This window comes from Mesoplodon mirus (assembly GCF_964341445.2).
Source record: "Mesoplodon mirus genome assembly, chromosome: 7".
Classification (NCBI taxonomy): Eukaryota; Metazoa; Chordata; class Mammalia; order Artiodactyla; family Ziphiidae; genus Mesoplodon; species Mesoplodon mirus.
In genome coordinates this window covers 9,694,647-9,711,215 of record NC_138983.1, presented here as the reverse complement: position 1 = coordinate 9,711,215, position 16,569 = coordinate 9,694,647, and positions in this window count along the sequence as shown.

Here is a 16,569-nt window from a genome sequence, read left to right as displayed (position 1 = left end):
TACGGGCCATTACTCTGTGTACGGGGGGCTCAGAACCATGGATGAGAAGCAGGATGAAAATGCACTGCAGTAAGTGGGCTGAAGAGCTCCAGGCCCAGACATTCAGTGGGAACCCCAAGTTTCATTCCTGGGGTGGGGTCATGGGAACTAAAAGTCTCAAATTAGATGGGGATGGAGCTGGATCCCTGCTTAAAGTTGTGGGCTGGGCCAGGCTAGGCTAGGGGCTGAACTAAATTGTTGCTGAAACCTGCCTGGGCTAAGGTGTGTAACAGGCTGCAAGTCCAGAGACGTGGGTCGACCAGGATTCATCCTGCAGTCCAGGGAGTGAGCCAGGCTGCCTGCTGGCTCAGTGCCTGGATCTGTGTCATCCTTAATCACTCAGTGGGGCAGCTCAACTGTCATAATAAGAGCCAGTTCTGGACTAGAGCCTTGAGGATGGGAGGGAGACAAATGCAAAAGCAGAAAACTGGGAGGGGTGAGCACAGAAGGAGGGAGACAAAGAGAAACATACAAACTCTGAACATGGTCCATAAACCAATATTATAAAACACTGAAAAGATGTAATACTAAGGCAGTCAACAAAATCAGTAATTAGAATATGAGTTTATTTCGGATGAAATTAGTCTAATAAAATAATGTGACAAAGACTTTAAACTGAGCATGTTTAGCTTTTGTTTTTCATTTTTTAAAATTTTGTTTATTATCATTGCTTCCCAATGGGGAGATGCAGTTTATTTACACCAGCAGTCATAGGGGCAAGGGGAATACAGAGTAGTTAGCAGCCTGTATAGGATGGACTACTTATGCAAAAATAAGACTCTCTAAAACAAAGGACAATGGTGAGCTTCACTGCATTTTAAACTGAGCATGTTTAGTTTGCCCAGAGATAAATGAAGTGGTTCCAGGGGATCCCAGGATGCTGAGGTCCTATTTGAGATTGGCAGGAGGTTACCAACACTGCAATCTGGACTTTGTTAGGGAAAAGGGGTATGTCCTTACCTTGGAGCCCATTTGTGAGGAAGGTCTCACTGGGATTTTAAGGTCCAAGCTTGAAAAGGTGGTCCCTTTGCCAAGTGTATAAAAATGTCCTCAGAGGCCACATTACCCACAGACAGACCCAGATGTGTCAGGTCCAAACAGGGAAGCAATTCAGAGTCTGCAACATGAACATCATTTCACCAGAAAACAGGACAAAATTTTGTCTTTGAAAGTTGAGGGATGTTAAGTATCCTACCTTTTGTTATATTTCCACTACACAGTTTATCCACAACTTATTGGTTTTTCTGTAGTAAAGAATTTCTCAGGTCAAAAATTCTGTTCTATTCTCATTCAGGTCATTCCAAAGACTCAGATGCTCTAGTCCACTGCAGCCCCAAGGAATGTTCCTATGAATTCTCAACGATGAGTTTATAGTTTACTGTAGAGAGGCAGAGAAACTACCTCATTTGGAGACATAAAATCTTTTAAACAGGTAGATCCTCTTTTTACTCAGCAAGGATTTTTAAAAATAAATTTATTTATTTATTCATTTATTTAATTTTTGGCTGTATTGGGTCTTCGCTGCTGCACGTGGGTTTTCTCTAGTTGCTGAGAGCAGGGACTACTCTTCGTTGCGGTGCGCGGGCTTCTCACTGTGGTGGCTTCTCACTGAGGTGGCTTCTCTTGTTGCAGGGGCTCTAGGCACGTGGGCTTCAGTAGTTGTGGCTCACGGGCTCTAGAGCCCAGGCTCAGTAGTTGTGGCGCACGGGCTTAGTTGCTCCACAGCATGTGTGATCTTCCTGGACCAGGGCTCAAACCCGTGTCCCCTGCATTGGCAGGTGGATTCTTAACCACTGCACCACCAGAGAAGCCCCTCAGCAACGATTTTAATGAGCATCTACTATGTACAAGTGTTCGGCCATATGGCATGAGATTTCAGAGTACAGTACTTTTTCAGGACCTTTGGGGTTAAACTGCAGGTTTGAGGTGACATGTTTTAGTAGCTCTAGAATCAGGACCTGAGTTCAAATCCCGGCCACTCCCCAGGCATCTCCTCTGGGTCCAGAGCAAGTTGGCTCATCTCTTTGAGACTCTGCCCACATTTGTAAACTGGGAATAATACTAGTAACTACCATATAGGGTGTTGTAAAGATTAAATGAGTAATGCCTGAAAAGTACTCAGCCCCATGCCTGACACAGGCAGTACCAGCAGATGTCAGTTAGTAATATAAAACAAATATCCATTATCTGAGAAAGAATTTATGGTGCTGATAAACTGAAAAGGTGCAAACAAAGGTGACAATGTGGCAGAAGAGTGATGTCAGAAATCTGAGGGTAAAGCCAGTCAGACAGCCTTCAAACCAGGCGAAGGACATTCAACAGCAGCAGAAAAGGACCTAGGATTATACCTTTGAAAACTTTTTTTTTTAATTTATTTATTTATTTTTGGCTTTTTTGGGTCTTCATTGCTGCATGCGGGCTTTCTCTAATTGCTGCGAGCCGGGGCTACTCTTCGTTGCTGTGCGCGGGCTTCTCACTGCAGTGGCTTCTCTTGTTGCGGAGCCCGGGCTCTAGGTGCGCGGACTCAGTAGTTGTGGTGCGCGGGCTTCTCACTGCAGTGGCTTCTCTTGTTGCGGAGCCCGGGCTCTAGGTGCGCGGACTCAGTAGTTGTGGTGCGCGGGCTTCTCACTGCAGTGGCTTCTCTTGTTGCGGAGCCCGGGCTCTAGGTGCGCGGACTCAGTAGTTGTGGTGCGCGGGCTTCTCACTGCAGTGGCTTCTCTTGTTGCGGAGCCCGGGCTCTAGGTGCGCGGACTCAGTAGTTGTGGTGCGCGGGCTTCTCACTGCAGTGGCTTCTCTTGTTGCGGAGCCCGGGCTCTAGGTGCGCGGACTCAGTAGTTGTGGTGCGCGGGCTTCTCACTGCAGTGGCTTCTCTTGTTGCGGAGCCCGGGCTCTAGGTGCGCGGACTCAGTAGTTGTGGTGCGCGGGCTTCTCACTGCAGTGGCTTCTCTTGTTGCGGAGCCCGGGCTCTAGGTGCGCGGACTCAGTAGTTGTGGTGCGCGGGCTTCTCACTGCAGTGGCTTCTCTTGTTGCGGAGCCCGGGCTCTAGGCGCACGGACTCAGTAGTTGTGGTGCGCGTGTGGTGCATATGTGGGATCTTCCCGGACCAGGGATCGAATCCGTGTCCCCTGCGTTGGCAGGCGGATTCTTAACCACTGTGCCACCAGGGAAGTCCCCTTTTGGAATCTTTGAATATGTGAATCTTTTATTCAGAGGGGCCCTCAGTTAATAGCATCGTATGTAACTGCTTTCTGGTCTTCACTTACCATGGGAGGAAGTAGACAAGAAACTAACTAGTTCAGTGCACATGGAGATGCATGGAACGTCAAGTATATGCACTGAACCAAATAAAAACTACTCTGAGAACAAAGAGGGGGAGGTGTTTCAGTATTTCATTTTATTTTTTAATTTAATTTTAATTTAATTTAATTTAATTTATTTATTTGGTTGCATCGGGTCTTAGTTGCGGCAGGCGGGCTCCTTTGTTGCGGCATGTGGGCTCCTTAGTTGTGGCATGTGAACTCTTAGATGCGGCATGAGAACTCTTAGCTGCGGCATGCATGTGGGATCTAGTTCCCTGACCAGGGATCAAACCCAGGCCCCCTGCATTGGGAGCACAGAGTTTTAACCACTGCGCCACCAGGGAAGTCCTTAATTTTTATTTTATATGAGTATAGTTGATTTACAATGTTGTGTTAGTTTCAGGTGTACTGCAAAGTGATTCAGCTATACATATACATATATCTATTCTTTTTCAGATTCTTTTCCCATTTAGGTTATTACAGAATATTGAGTAGAGTTCCCTATGCTATACAGTAGGTCCTTGTTGATTATCTATTTTATATATAGTAGTGTGTATATGTTAATCCCAAACTCCTAATTTATCCCTACTCCCACCTTTCCCCTTTGGTAACCATAAGTCTGCTTTCTAAGTCTGTGAGTCTGTTTCTGTTTTGTAAATAAGTTCATTTGTATCATTTTTTTATATTCCACATATAAGTGATATCCTATGATATTTGTCTTTCTCTGACTTACTAGTCTTTCATTTTAAAATAACATTTCATCTATTTATAATTGTATTTAAAGTAGAATATTTGATAATTACTATCATGTATTTTAGCCCTCTCACTCCCACTCTCTATGGAATGCTCCCCCTTTGAACGTTTACTGCGAATATCTAAAAGATTATCAATGGGAAACATCCTTCTAATTGGTTCTGCCTGAAGGACTTAACCAGGATGTCACCAAAACACAAGGTGTGGGCTTCCCTGGTGGCACAGTGGTTAAGAATCCGCCTGCCAATGCAGGGGATACAGGTTCGAGCCCTGCTCTGGGAAGATCCCACATGCCACGGAGCAACTAAGCCCATGAGCCACAACTACTGAGCCTGCGTGCCACAACTACTGAAGCCCATGCGCCTAGAGCCCGTGCTCCGCCACAAGAAAAGCCACCGCAATGAGAAGCCCGTGCACCTCAAGGAAGAGTAGCCCCTGCTCACCGCAACCAGAGAAAGCCTGTGCACAGCAACGAAGACCCAATGCAGCCAAAAATAAACAAGTAAATTAATTAATTAATTAATTTTAAAAAACACAAGGTGCAAACAGAAGAATATGGGAAAGTGTTCAACTTCACCAGTAATAAAAGAAATATGTATTAAACATGAGCTGCTATTTTTATTCAATTAATAAAGATTTTGAACAAAACAATGGCTAACATAGGCAAGGGCCTGGCAGAATGAACACTTTCATAGATTTCTGGTGAGTAACAACAAAAACAAAAGCCATACTGTCCGCAAGCTCAACAAGGAGATATTTAACTAAACTGTGCCACCCACAAGAAGGAATTTCACAGCCAGTAGAAGTGAGACTCATGAAGTGGTGACATGGTAAAACACACACACACACACACACCAAGTAACAAAACAATACGAGGTTGTTAGGATGCCATTACAGCTGTGCCTAAAAAATACCCAGGAGTCATAGGAAGAAATACAGCCATGGTGTGGTCAGATGGGGAGATTACAGTGATCACTTTCTATTTCTGTTTGTCTCAAAGTTCTTATAATGAGGATATATTATTTTTAAATATTTTCATTTACTTTACAGTTTATCTTAAAATTTATTTTAATTATTTAAAAATCTAGTGGTCAAACATAATCTAGTGGTGAAACATCACAGCTCTCGGTCCCCGGTTCATATCCAGTTTAAAAAAAAAAAAAAAAAGCAAACAAAACATCACAGCTCTCAAGGTGACAAAAGGCCAGGTTGCGAGGACAGTAGAACTATCCATACCGTTCTCCTGAAGGATTCTAGAACATTCCTAAGAGCCTCAGAGCCTACCTGGTGAAAAAGTCTTTACTAGTAATCTGTACTTACCTTTGGGGGAAGATGCACTGACCCACCAGAGCTTCACAGTGTAGCAGAGAGTTTATAATCCTCAACAATTTGTCTTCTTATTTCACCTTCTCCCCCTTGCTCAGTTTTTCTGAGGAAATGAGATCTTCAGGCACAACTTCAAGTTCTGGAGAGATGTCATGGCACGAACCCCTCTCCATTCCAGTGGTTATGGTTTCCTATTTTCCTGTGGGGAGAAATCCCCTGGGCTCCTACTTTTTCCAGGAGCACGCAGTGCCTAGGGAGCGTCCTGAATGCCCCTACTATCTGGGAAGAATCTTAGATTGATTTTTACCTGGCTCTTTGCAAAAGAGAGGCAGAGTATATGAGAGAGAGCAAAATGGGGCATTAGTGGTAAAGCAGAACACAGGTACAGTCTCATGACCTAAAGGAATGTTGGGAATTATACTCTGACTTGTATATACCCAGGAAATCCCACAAAAGGATGAAGGTTGTTTTTTTTGTTGTTGTTTTGTTTTGTTTTTTAAAGTATATCTCTTCTCAGACAATAGAATTTAAGAGACAGATATAGTGAAGGGCACCAATTGCTGTGAAGAACGTGGTTTGTTAACCATGGAACATTGTTTAAAAAGAAGAGCCAGGACTTCCCTGGTGGTCCAGTGGCTAAGACTCCACGCTCCCAATACAGGGGGTCTGGGTTCGATCCCTGATCAGGGAACTAGATCCCACATGCATGCCGCAACTAAAAGATCCTGTGTGCCACAACTAAGACCCGGTGCAGCCTAAATAAATAAATATTAAAAAAAAAAAAAGAAGAGCCAGCATTATCTGAGCGAATATTGCTAATAATTGTATGATGTCTTTTTTTTTTTTTGGCCGTGCTGTGCTGCAAGAGGGATCCCAGTTCCCTGACCAGGGACCTGTCCCTTAACCACCTTCTCTGCATCTGCTGACTCTGAGTGTGAGGGCCCACACAGCAGCTGTCTATACCATCGGGCTAGGATTTAACCTACCTCTAACTGGTCCAGCAAGTTTACATTCACCGAAGGAAACATTTTCTCTTTTTCCCACCCTCCACCCCCATTCAACTTCTAGTGCAGTTTAAGTCTCAGGAATGTTTCATCATATAGAAATCAAAGTTACAAATCTTCTCCCAGGAAGTTCCTTGCAAGTTCAGCTTTAGAAGACCTACTTTCCCACCCTCACTGTTTTCTCTTGCAGCTTGGAAATGTCTTCAGCCTCCAAGATCTCTTGAAGGAAGCCATTCAGAGGCAGAAGAACTCTTTTGTAGAGGAATTTTGGTCACATTGGCTAGTTCCTTAAAGCAGTGGTTTCCAAGGCTGATGTGTAGGCTGGGTTTGGTGGGTGACAGGGATTCTACTGATTTGTGCAAAATGAGAAAAATAAGAACAATGCAAGAGTTTTTCAAAGAGGAACTTATTTATCTGGCTGTGATGCATTCTGAAATTGTGTACTCTTTTATTTTTTGAGTTAAAATGTCTTTTATAGTAGTAGGATAATAATAAATTGTAGGTCTTAGATAAAAACATGCATATTTACTCAGTAAAATTAACACAATGTAGATGCGCAAACATTTTTGTTAATTTTACACCTTTGTGAAATCCAAAAGTCCAGAGAACCATCACTTTAATAGATTTAATCAGAGATTTAACTTGAGATAATGGACTTAATGAGACTTAATTGAATTTCATTCTGATGAGGAAAGTTTTGAATAATCTATCTCTGGACATTCAAAAAGTCAACCAACTTGAAAGAAACCAAGGTGTCCTTCAGTAGGTGAATAGATAAATAAACTGTGGTCCATCAGACAATGGAATATTATTCAGCAGTAAAAAGAAATGAGCTATCAGGGCATGAAAAGACATGGGGGAAACTTAAATGCATATTACTAAGTGTAAGAAGCCAATCTGAAAAGGCTACGTATTCTGGGATTCCAACTATATGACATTCTGGTAAAGGCAAAACTTTGAATATGGTAAAAAAATACCAGTTGCAGGCAGAGAGGAATGAATAGAGAAAGACAGAGGATGCTTAGTACTCTGTTTGATTCTATAATGGCAGATACATATCATTATAATTTAATCTAAATCCATAGAATGTACAACAACAAGAATGAGCCCTAATGTAAGGTACAGACTTTGGGTGATAATGATGTGTCAATGTAGGTTCATCAGTTGTAACAAATGTGCCATCTGGCAGGGGATGTTGATAATTGGGAAGGCTATGCATGTGTGGGGCAGGAGGTATATGGGAAATCTCTGTATCTTCCACTCAGTTCTGCTGTGAACTTTAAAATGCACTTAAAAATAAAGTCTTATTTAAAAAAAAAGTCAACCGGGCTTCCCTGGTGGTGCACTGGTTGAGAGTCCGCCTGCCGATGCAGGGAACATGGGTTCGTGCCCCGGTCCGGGAAGATCCCGCATGCCGCGGAACGGCTGGGCCCATGAGCCATGGCTGTTGAGCCTGCGCGTCCGGAGCCTGTGCTCCGCAACGGGAGAGGCCACAACAGTGAGAGGCCCGCGTACCGCAAAAAAAAAAAAAAAAAAAAGTCAACCTACCAAGCAAAATTAATGATTAGTTAGAACCATCATGGGGGAGCAAAGATCACTGGCCAGATAATCAAGACCAAAACATCAGTCTCTTAAGCCTAAAGGTTTAGAACTTCAGAGATCACCTCTCATATAGCTGAGAAAATTGATTTTGGTGGTTTCTAGTCCTGGCCCTACCACTAAATTGTGATATGACTAGTTAAAACTAGCCACTTATCACTCTGGTCAGTTTCCTCAACTGGAAAGAGCCCCTTCTGGGTCTGAAATTCTGTGACTTAACAAGTTTGTGATCTCCAAGTTCAACATGTTAAGAAAAACAGAGGGTTCCTCGTGGGTAAAGGGTCAAGTCTGGGGAAATTCAGACTGATTGCAGAAAGCAGCAAAACACTCAGTGAAACAAAAAACTGAGAAACACTCAGTTTTTCTTATTACCTTAAATGGCCATGACTTATAAGTTGTTATTCTAGAGTGGTTTGATATTGAGGGGGAAACTAAGAAGAGATTCCTACTCCATCCCCTCTTTTTTAAAAAATTAATTAATTAATTTATGGCTGTGTTGGGTCTTCATTTCTGTGCGAAGGCTTTCTCTAGTTGCGGCAAGTGGGGGTCACTCTTCATCGCGGTGCGCGGGCCTCTCACTGTCGCGGCCTCTCTTGTTGCGGAGCACAGGCTCCAGATGCGCAGGCTCACTAGTTGTGGCTCGGACCCAGTTGCTCCGTGGCATGTGGGATCCTCCCAGACCAGGGCTCGAACCCGTGTCCCCTGCTTTGGCAAGCAGATTCTCAACCACTGTGCCACCAGGGACGCCCTCTTTCTTTCTTTTTTTTTTTTTTTTTCATTAACTGACTTCTAGTAAATGAGGCATCCTGCTCAAAGGGCAGTGGATCCAATGCAGACAGTCCCCTGGCCTCCTAGCAGACACACAGCATGGGGCTCCTCTCTAGATTCAGAGACTACCACTTGATTCCCCAGCAGCTGCAAGAATCATTAATACTGGAGGGACCTTAAAAAGCTGCCTGTTTTACTTCCTTTACTTTGCAGATGGGGATGTTGACACTTGAAGTCACACAGTGGGGCCCAGGGCTTTTTGTCCCAAGTCCAGGGCCCATGCCCCTACATCACACAGCAGCTTCATTAGGCTGCACGGCCTCCACCTATTTCTGTCGACGTCCTGAGAGCAGGGGAACTACTATTCATTACCTGTGGCAGGGAAAGAAAGATACCACCCCATGTCAGTCGGCCTCCCACTGGCAGCAGGAGGATGCCTCAGACACAGCCACGTGACCTAATAAGGCTAGCACAGAGGGAGAAGGTCGTGGAACATGAAGGCAGAGATGGGGTGTGCCAGGATGCCCAGCAAACCAGCCGACACTAGGAGAGCAGCAGGGAACAGATTCTCCCTCAAAGCCCTCGGAAGGAACCAACCTTGCGGACACCATCTTGAACTTCTGGCCTCCAGAATGGTGAGACGATAAATTTCTGTCATTTAAGCCACTCAGTTTGTGGTACTTTGTTATGGCAGCACTAGCGTAACAGAGTTTGCAAGCTTTCTCTGTCAAACACCTTCCAGTTGTCACATAGACTTTGATTTTTGCAGAACCAAACAAAGTTGCCTTTTCTCCAAAGTAGCCAATGACTGTGAAATTTCAAAACGTGAAAAGGGCGCATGTATTTAGAATTTCAGAGCCATTCATTGGAAGCAACACAGTTCAACCACTCATTCTGAATAGGAATTCCTTATACAGTATCTCCTTCAGCCAGGGACAGAAAAGAGTGCTATACCCCTAGGGGAGTGGTCCCCAACCTTTTTGGCACCAGGGACCGGTTTCGTGGAAGACAATTTTTCCACAGACAGGGGCGGGGGGGTATTGTTTCAGGATAATTCAAGCACATTATATTTATTGTGTACTTTATTTCTATTATTATTACATTGTAATATATAATGAAATAATTATACAACTCACCATAATGCTGACAGGAGGCGGAGCTCAGACGGTAATGCAAGTGATGGGGAGCGGCTGTAAATACAGATGAAGCTTCGCTCAGTTCACCCGCCGCTCACCTCCTGCTGTGCAGCCTGGCTCCCAACAGGCCAAGGACCAGTACCAGTCCATGGCCCAGGGGTTGGGGGCCCCTGCCCTAGGGCACAAGCAAGGCAGGACAGCCCAGATGAGATATTCTGTAATAGAATAGAGGTGTCACCTTAGAACACAGCAAAGGATTAATGTGCTCGACTACCTTCCATACTTGAAGCTACAGAGAGGAGGGCCTTACAAACCTTAAATGAGGAAAATGGGGCTGCCATCTGTGAGCTCAACTCTAAGACCACTCATAAGGGGTCAGAGCGGAGACAAGCAAAGTCCCCCAAGCAAAGCAAAAGGAACATAAGTGGCAAATGCTTCCTATTCAAGGGCTGTACGCTTCCTATCCAAGGAAGGATGAGTTTTAGTCACCAACTTTAAGCATTTCCTGTTCCAAAGGAAAGGTTCTCTCTGTTGACCTGAAACAAATAGACTGCCAGATATTTTTCCAGCTAGGATGGGTTTATTCAGGAGAGCAGAGAATTGCAATTTAGGGTTGGCCACGATGGTGAGCTCTGTCCAAGTCCCCACACAGCAAGGAAAAAGAGATCATTTTTATAGGGAAGAAAAGGAAGTTGGGAGGGCTAGTGTAAACAAAGGGTCCGTGGCTTTTTATTGGCTGAGTCCTTGCCAGGAAAGGGGAGTCTTTCCTTCTTTCTGTTGGGCTCTGCTGTTGCTGCAGGGTGTGAGAGCTCCCCCTGCTGGTCTCCCAACTCTATTTGATTGAGGTGTGTATTCAGGGAGTATGGCGGACCTTCTGTATTTCTGAACCGCCAGCAAGGCTCTCCCTGTTACAAGCTGGATGCCTCAGGCTGCCATAGCTGGCTGCCATGAACCATTTGTCTAATTTCCCGTGCTGATTGCATTAACAGGACAACCTTCAGGTTACGACGTGGCTTCTGCTGTACCTTAGGGAGAGAACGCACTCGATTACCTCCAGACTAAAACTGGCTACCCAAGACCGCGATTCCTCATACTAAATCCTCAGTAAAAGAGCTTCTGATCGTGATTTCACTCAGTGCCCTGCTAGGAGGGAGACTGCACAGATAACACTTGAACAAGGATTTTGTTTGGTGATATTTATTCTTCACTGCACGTTGATTGAGAGGAACTCTTTCAATAAGTTTTGGTCTGCACATTTCTTATTTCATATAAATGAGTTTCTCAGCCATCAGGATCAGAGAGCACCAACAAAAAAGACTGATTCTTTGAGACTTCAATATATAGGCCCCCCCCACCAAAAAAAAACACAGCATGGCGGACTTCGGCGTCCAGCTACGACGGAGGAACTAGTACAGAATAAGCCCTCCTATGGTAAACAGCAGTAAAGCTGGAGTCAAAAATATGAGCAACTCTTTTTTTTTTTTTTTGCGGTACGCGGGCCTCTCACTGTTGTGACCTCTCCCGTTGTGGAGCACAGGCTGTGGATGCGCAGGCTCAGCGTGTGGGATCTTCCCGGACCCGGGGCACGAACCCGTGTCCCCTGCATCGGCAGGCAGACTCTCAACCACTGTGCCACCAGGGAAGCCCTGAGCAACTCTTTTTAGGTGTTAGACCACAGGAGAAGGCAGACTATAGTTCTGGAGAGAAGGGGTTACACCTGGGGTTGAGCCCCAGGACCACTCAGCCTCTGTCTCCTTGGGGTGCAGCCAGCTGGAGCCCCGCTGAGCTGAGCAGGCAGGTATCAGACCTAGGGGCAGCTGGAGTGACTGGAATTTCAGAGCAGGGTCAGAAAACTGTGGGGTCTTCTACGAAGTAGGGAAGATGGGGAGCAAGTGGAACATGCATCAACTTGCTTGTGGAAGTGTGAAATGGCGCAACAACTTTGGAAAACTGTATCTTATAAAGTTACACGTACGTTAGCTATATGCCTCAGCAATTCGACTCCTACATATTTACACAAGAGAAACGTAAACATAAATCCACAAAGAGTTCTCTGTGAATGTTCATAGCAACTTTCTTCATAATAGCCCCGCACTGGAAACAACCAAAATGATGAATGAATAGACACGTTGTGGTATATTTACACAACTTAATACTATTCAGCAATAAAAAGGAAACCAAATACTGAGACCCACAATATGGGTGATTCCCAAAAATATAAAGCTGAATGGAAGGAGTGAGACACAAAGCACATTTTGCAGTACAAAGCGGCAGGGGGGACATTTCTGAGGGGCTGGAAGTGTGCTTATTTTGATCACAGGTGCATACATTTGCCCAAACTCACTGAACTGGACATTTAAAATACAGTCATATAAACAAGGTCCTACTGTATAGCACAGGGAACTATATTCAGTATCCTGTAATAAACAATAACGGAAAAGAGTACAAAAAAGAATGTATATGTATAACTGAATCACTTTGCTGTACACCAGAAACTAACACATTGTAAATCAACTATACCTCAATAAATAATAAAATATAGTCATATATAATTATACCTCAATAAAGTTGGTTAAAACAAAAGAACAAGGAGGGCTAGCCCCTGGCATTGGTAGCTGATCAGAGGTCAGAGAGGTGCTGCTAACTTCCACACTCCTCTAGTAACTTCTACAGAGAAAGATTCTGGAAACTTCTCAGGAGGCAGAGTCTGCAGTTAGAATCTGACTCCTCCACTCACTAGTGTCATAGTCTTGAGGAAATGACTTAACCTTTCTGAGATGGTTTTCCTCAACCCTAAAAAGGGATAATGCTATTTTTTCCCCCAAGAGCTGTTGAGAGTGTTAAAAGATTTACAGCAGCACTATTCATAATAGCAGAAATTTGTGGGGAAAAAAATCCGTATCTCAAATATCCATCATCAGTAGAATGAATTAAAATTGCAAAATACTCATAAACTGTACTTTTACACAGCAGCAATAAGAATGAAGGAATTAGGGGCTTCCCTGGTGGTGCAGTGGTTGAGAGTCTGCCTGCCGATGCAGGGGACACAGGTTCGTGCCCCGGTCCGGGAAGATCCCACATGCTGCGGACCGGCTGGGCCCGTGAGCCATGGCCGCTGAGCCTGCGCGTCCGGAGCCTGTGCCCCGCAACGGGAGAGGCCACAGCAGTGAGAGGCCCGCGTACCGCAAAAAAAAAAAACCAAAAAACATTTGGGCTTCCCTGGTGGCGCAGTGGTTGAGAGTCCGCCTGCCAATGCAGGGGACATGGGTTCGTGCCCTGGTCCGGGAAGATCCCACATGCCACGGTGCGGCTGAGCCTGCGCGTCCGGAGCCTGTGCTCTGCAACGGGAGAGACCACAACAGTGAGAGGCCCGCGTAAGGAAAAAAAAAAAAAGAGTGAAGGAACTAGAGCCACGAACAACAGCGTGGATGAGTCTCACGTAATATTGAGCAAAAGATGCCAGACACAAGAACTTTATTTTTTTTTAAAAAACACAAACAAAACTATAATGTTGAGAGAGACGCATGTTTTTGGGTGGTAAAACTATACGGTAGTCCCCCTTATCCATGGGGGATACCTTCCAAGATCCCCCATGGATGCCTAAAACCTCAGATAGTACCAAATTCTATATATACCAAGTTTTTTCCTATACATACATACCTATGATAAAGTTTAATTTATAAGTTAGGCACCGTAAGAGACTGACAATAATAAAATAGAACAATTATAACAATATACTGTAATAAAAGCTATGTGAATGTGGTCTCTCAAAATATCTTATTGTACAAATTTAATGCTTTTTCCAACCTAACTAAGCAGTTATTGGGCACTGTGGCTGTAACATTTGCCCTTTGAGGTGCAAAACTAGTACGAGTTTCTTTTTCCTTCTTCACAACTTCACAGATAGAAAATTCATTCTTACCATGGATCTTAGTAATCTTAGTATACGATTTTTTTTCCTTATTGAGAATTTTCACCTTTCATTTAAAGGAAGCACTTTATGGCTTCTCTTTGTCATATCCGAATTGCTCGCATCACTATTCTGGTGCTTTGGGGCCATTATTAAGTAAAATAAGGGTCACTTGAACACAAGCACTGAGATACCTCGACAGTTGATCCGCTAACCAAGACAGTAAGTGACTAATGGGTGGGATACACAGGACAAGGGTTGATGCTTGTCACCAGCTGGATAGAGCAGGTGGTGTGAGATTTCAACACCCCACTCTGAACACAGCACAATTTAAAACTTATGAATTATTTACTTCTGGAATTTTCCATGTAATATTTTTAGACTGCATTTGACCCTAGTAATTGAAACACGGAAAGTGAAACCATGGATAAGGGGAGACTACTGTACAAGCAATACAATACAATGATTACCATACTTTTTTAAAGGTTTTACTTTGGGGGAGGGAGCAGGGGGGTTTCTGGGAAGCTGGCCAAGCTCTATTTCTTGACGTGGGAGGTGGTTTTTAATAAATGATTTTGACAAACTAATAAGCTGTATATCTCTGTTTTGTGCCTTTTTCTAGATGTGTGCTATATTTCACAATTAAAATGTTGGAAAGAAGGAAAGGAGGGAGGGAGGGAGGTTGGGAGGGAGAGAAAAGAAAAAGAAACCCTAATTCAGAATAATCTGAGGTGTCCAAGAAGCCAGCACCTGCCCCCAGGTCCATCCACCACCCGCAGCATGAAGCCCCATCAAGGGTAGCCCGTCCTTCGCTGGTCGCCAGATCCTCCGGCACAAACAGACTGGAAACTAAACTGCCTGGAACGTGCTCTCGGCAGCTCAGCAGTCAGGCTCCCAACCAGTGGCTTCTCACCACCTGCGCCTGCGCTGACATGCCTGCGGGAGACTCGGCTGCGCATGCGCTGTCTGCCCCGCTGGGCTTTAACTCCAGTCCCGCAGCACCTGGAGGGAGGGAGTCGTTGGCAGCTGCCCGGTGGGCAAAGTATCATTACGTGTCTAGGAGCTGCGGTCGTGTGTCCTCTGGACTGAGTTGCACGTTCCTAAGGGGGTACCCGTGTTTAGTTCCAGAAATGTTGTTCTTGCGTAGGGATAAGCAAGCTTCTATAAAGTCTAGACAGTAAATACTTTCGGCTTTGTGGGCCAGGAGGCAAAATCTCGGATATTACGTAGGTACTTACCTAACAAGAGAGGAAACAAATATCTTCAGTTTTAAAAATTGATGTAATTCAAAATATAGTAATAATAATTGAATATAATTTTTAAAGGTATATGCCTACTAATAACAATAGAATTCTATTTGGGGGATAAGGGTGAGGCGTGGAGGATAATATTTTCTTAATTGTGGCTCAGTTAGTGTTCCCTATCATTAAAACTCGATTGCAATGTTCATCTGTTAATGCAGATCTACAGTGAGATTTTTACCCACTTCCTTTTTGAAATGTCTTTTCACACAGGTATGTACTGCCTGTTGCTGATATCCGCCCCTGAGCAGATGATTTCAATCAATCATATTCATCAGCAGGAAGACATTTGTAGAATCTGTTTGATTCTTCTCTTGATATTTGCCTTTTAGCAGGTCATCACATTGCAGATTAATCACTCCCAACTGGAGATTAGGTGGAAACTCCTGGATCACAGAGTTAAATGGATTTTGAAATAATGGAAATTTCCTTTGCATTTGCATCAAAGTCTGAAAAACTATGCTGGAACTGCAGTTTGAGCTTGGAAAATATACCTGCTGCAAATTTGTGTGGGAACAGAGATCTGGATTCTTGTGTTTTTTTAAATTTAATTTATTTATTTTTGGCTGTGTTGGGTCTTCGTTTCTGTGCGTGGGGCTTTCTCTAGTTGCGGCAAGTGGGGGCCACTCTTCATCGCGGTGCGCGGGCCTCTCACTGTCGCGGCCTCTCTTTTTGCGGAGCACAGGCTCCAGACGCGCAGGCTCGGTAGTTGTGGCTCACGGGCCTAGTTGCTCCGCGGCATGTGGTATCTTCCCAGACCAGGGTTCGAACCTGTGTCCCCTGCATTGGCAGGCAGATTGTCAACCACTGCGCCACCAGGCAAGCCCTGGATTCTTGTTTTAACATTTGACAGCATGGGAAGCATATAAGCAACTTGGCTTTACTTGTGACTCAAACACTGTTAATTGTCATCAAAATGATTTCACTGTATCATAAATTTTGCATGTAAGTGCTATTTCAGTTTGTAATTTTAAGTTGAAATCATTAAGAAACATTATCAAGTCTATAGCAAGTATTATTTCTCAAAAGTGGCAGAGGTCAGAAGGTTGTCATCTCATATAGAGGACAAATTGGGTGAAGTAATGGCAATGGCAAAGCATAAGACTCCCAGAAAGAGCACGACCTCCAGGCCCACGACTTAAGGCCCCACGGCACTTCCCACGTCCCCTAGGGCATTCGCAGTGCACGCTGGGACTTGTAGTTCCGGCGTGCGAGGTCCTGCGCGCGCAACCCCCACCGCGGGCGACTTCCTATCTAGGCCGCGCGCCGCCGTTCCCGGAAGCTGTGCGGGTTAAAGTTTCAAAGCTTCCTCTCCCCGCCTCTTAGTCCCGCAGACTGCCAATCCAAGTAGCCAATAGATGGCCGAACTGGTGCTTCCTTTTACCTGATTGGCTTAGGTTTTTGCAGCCGCACAGACAAACTTGCCGGGGATTG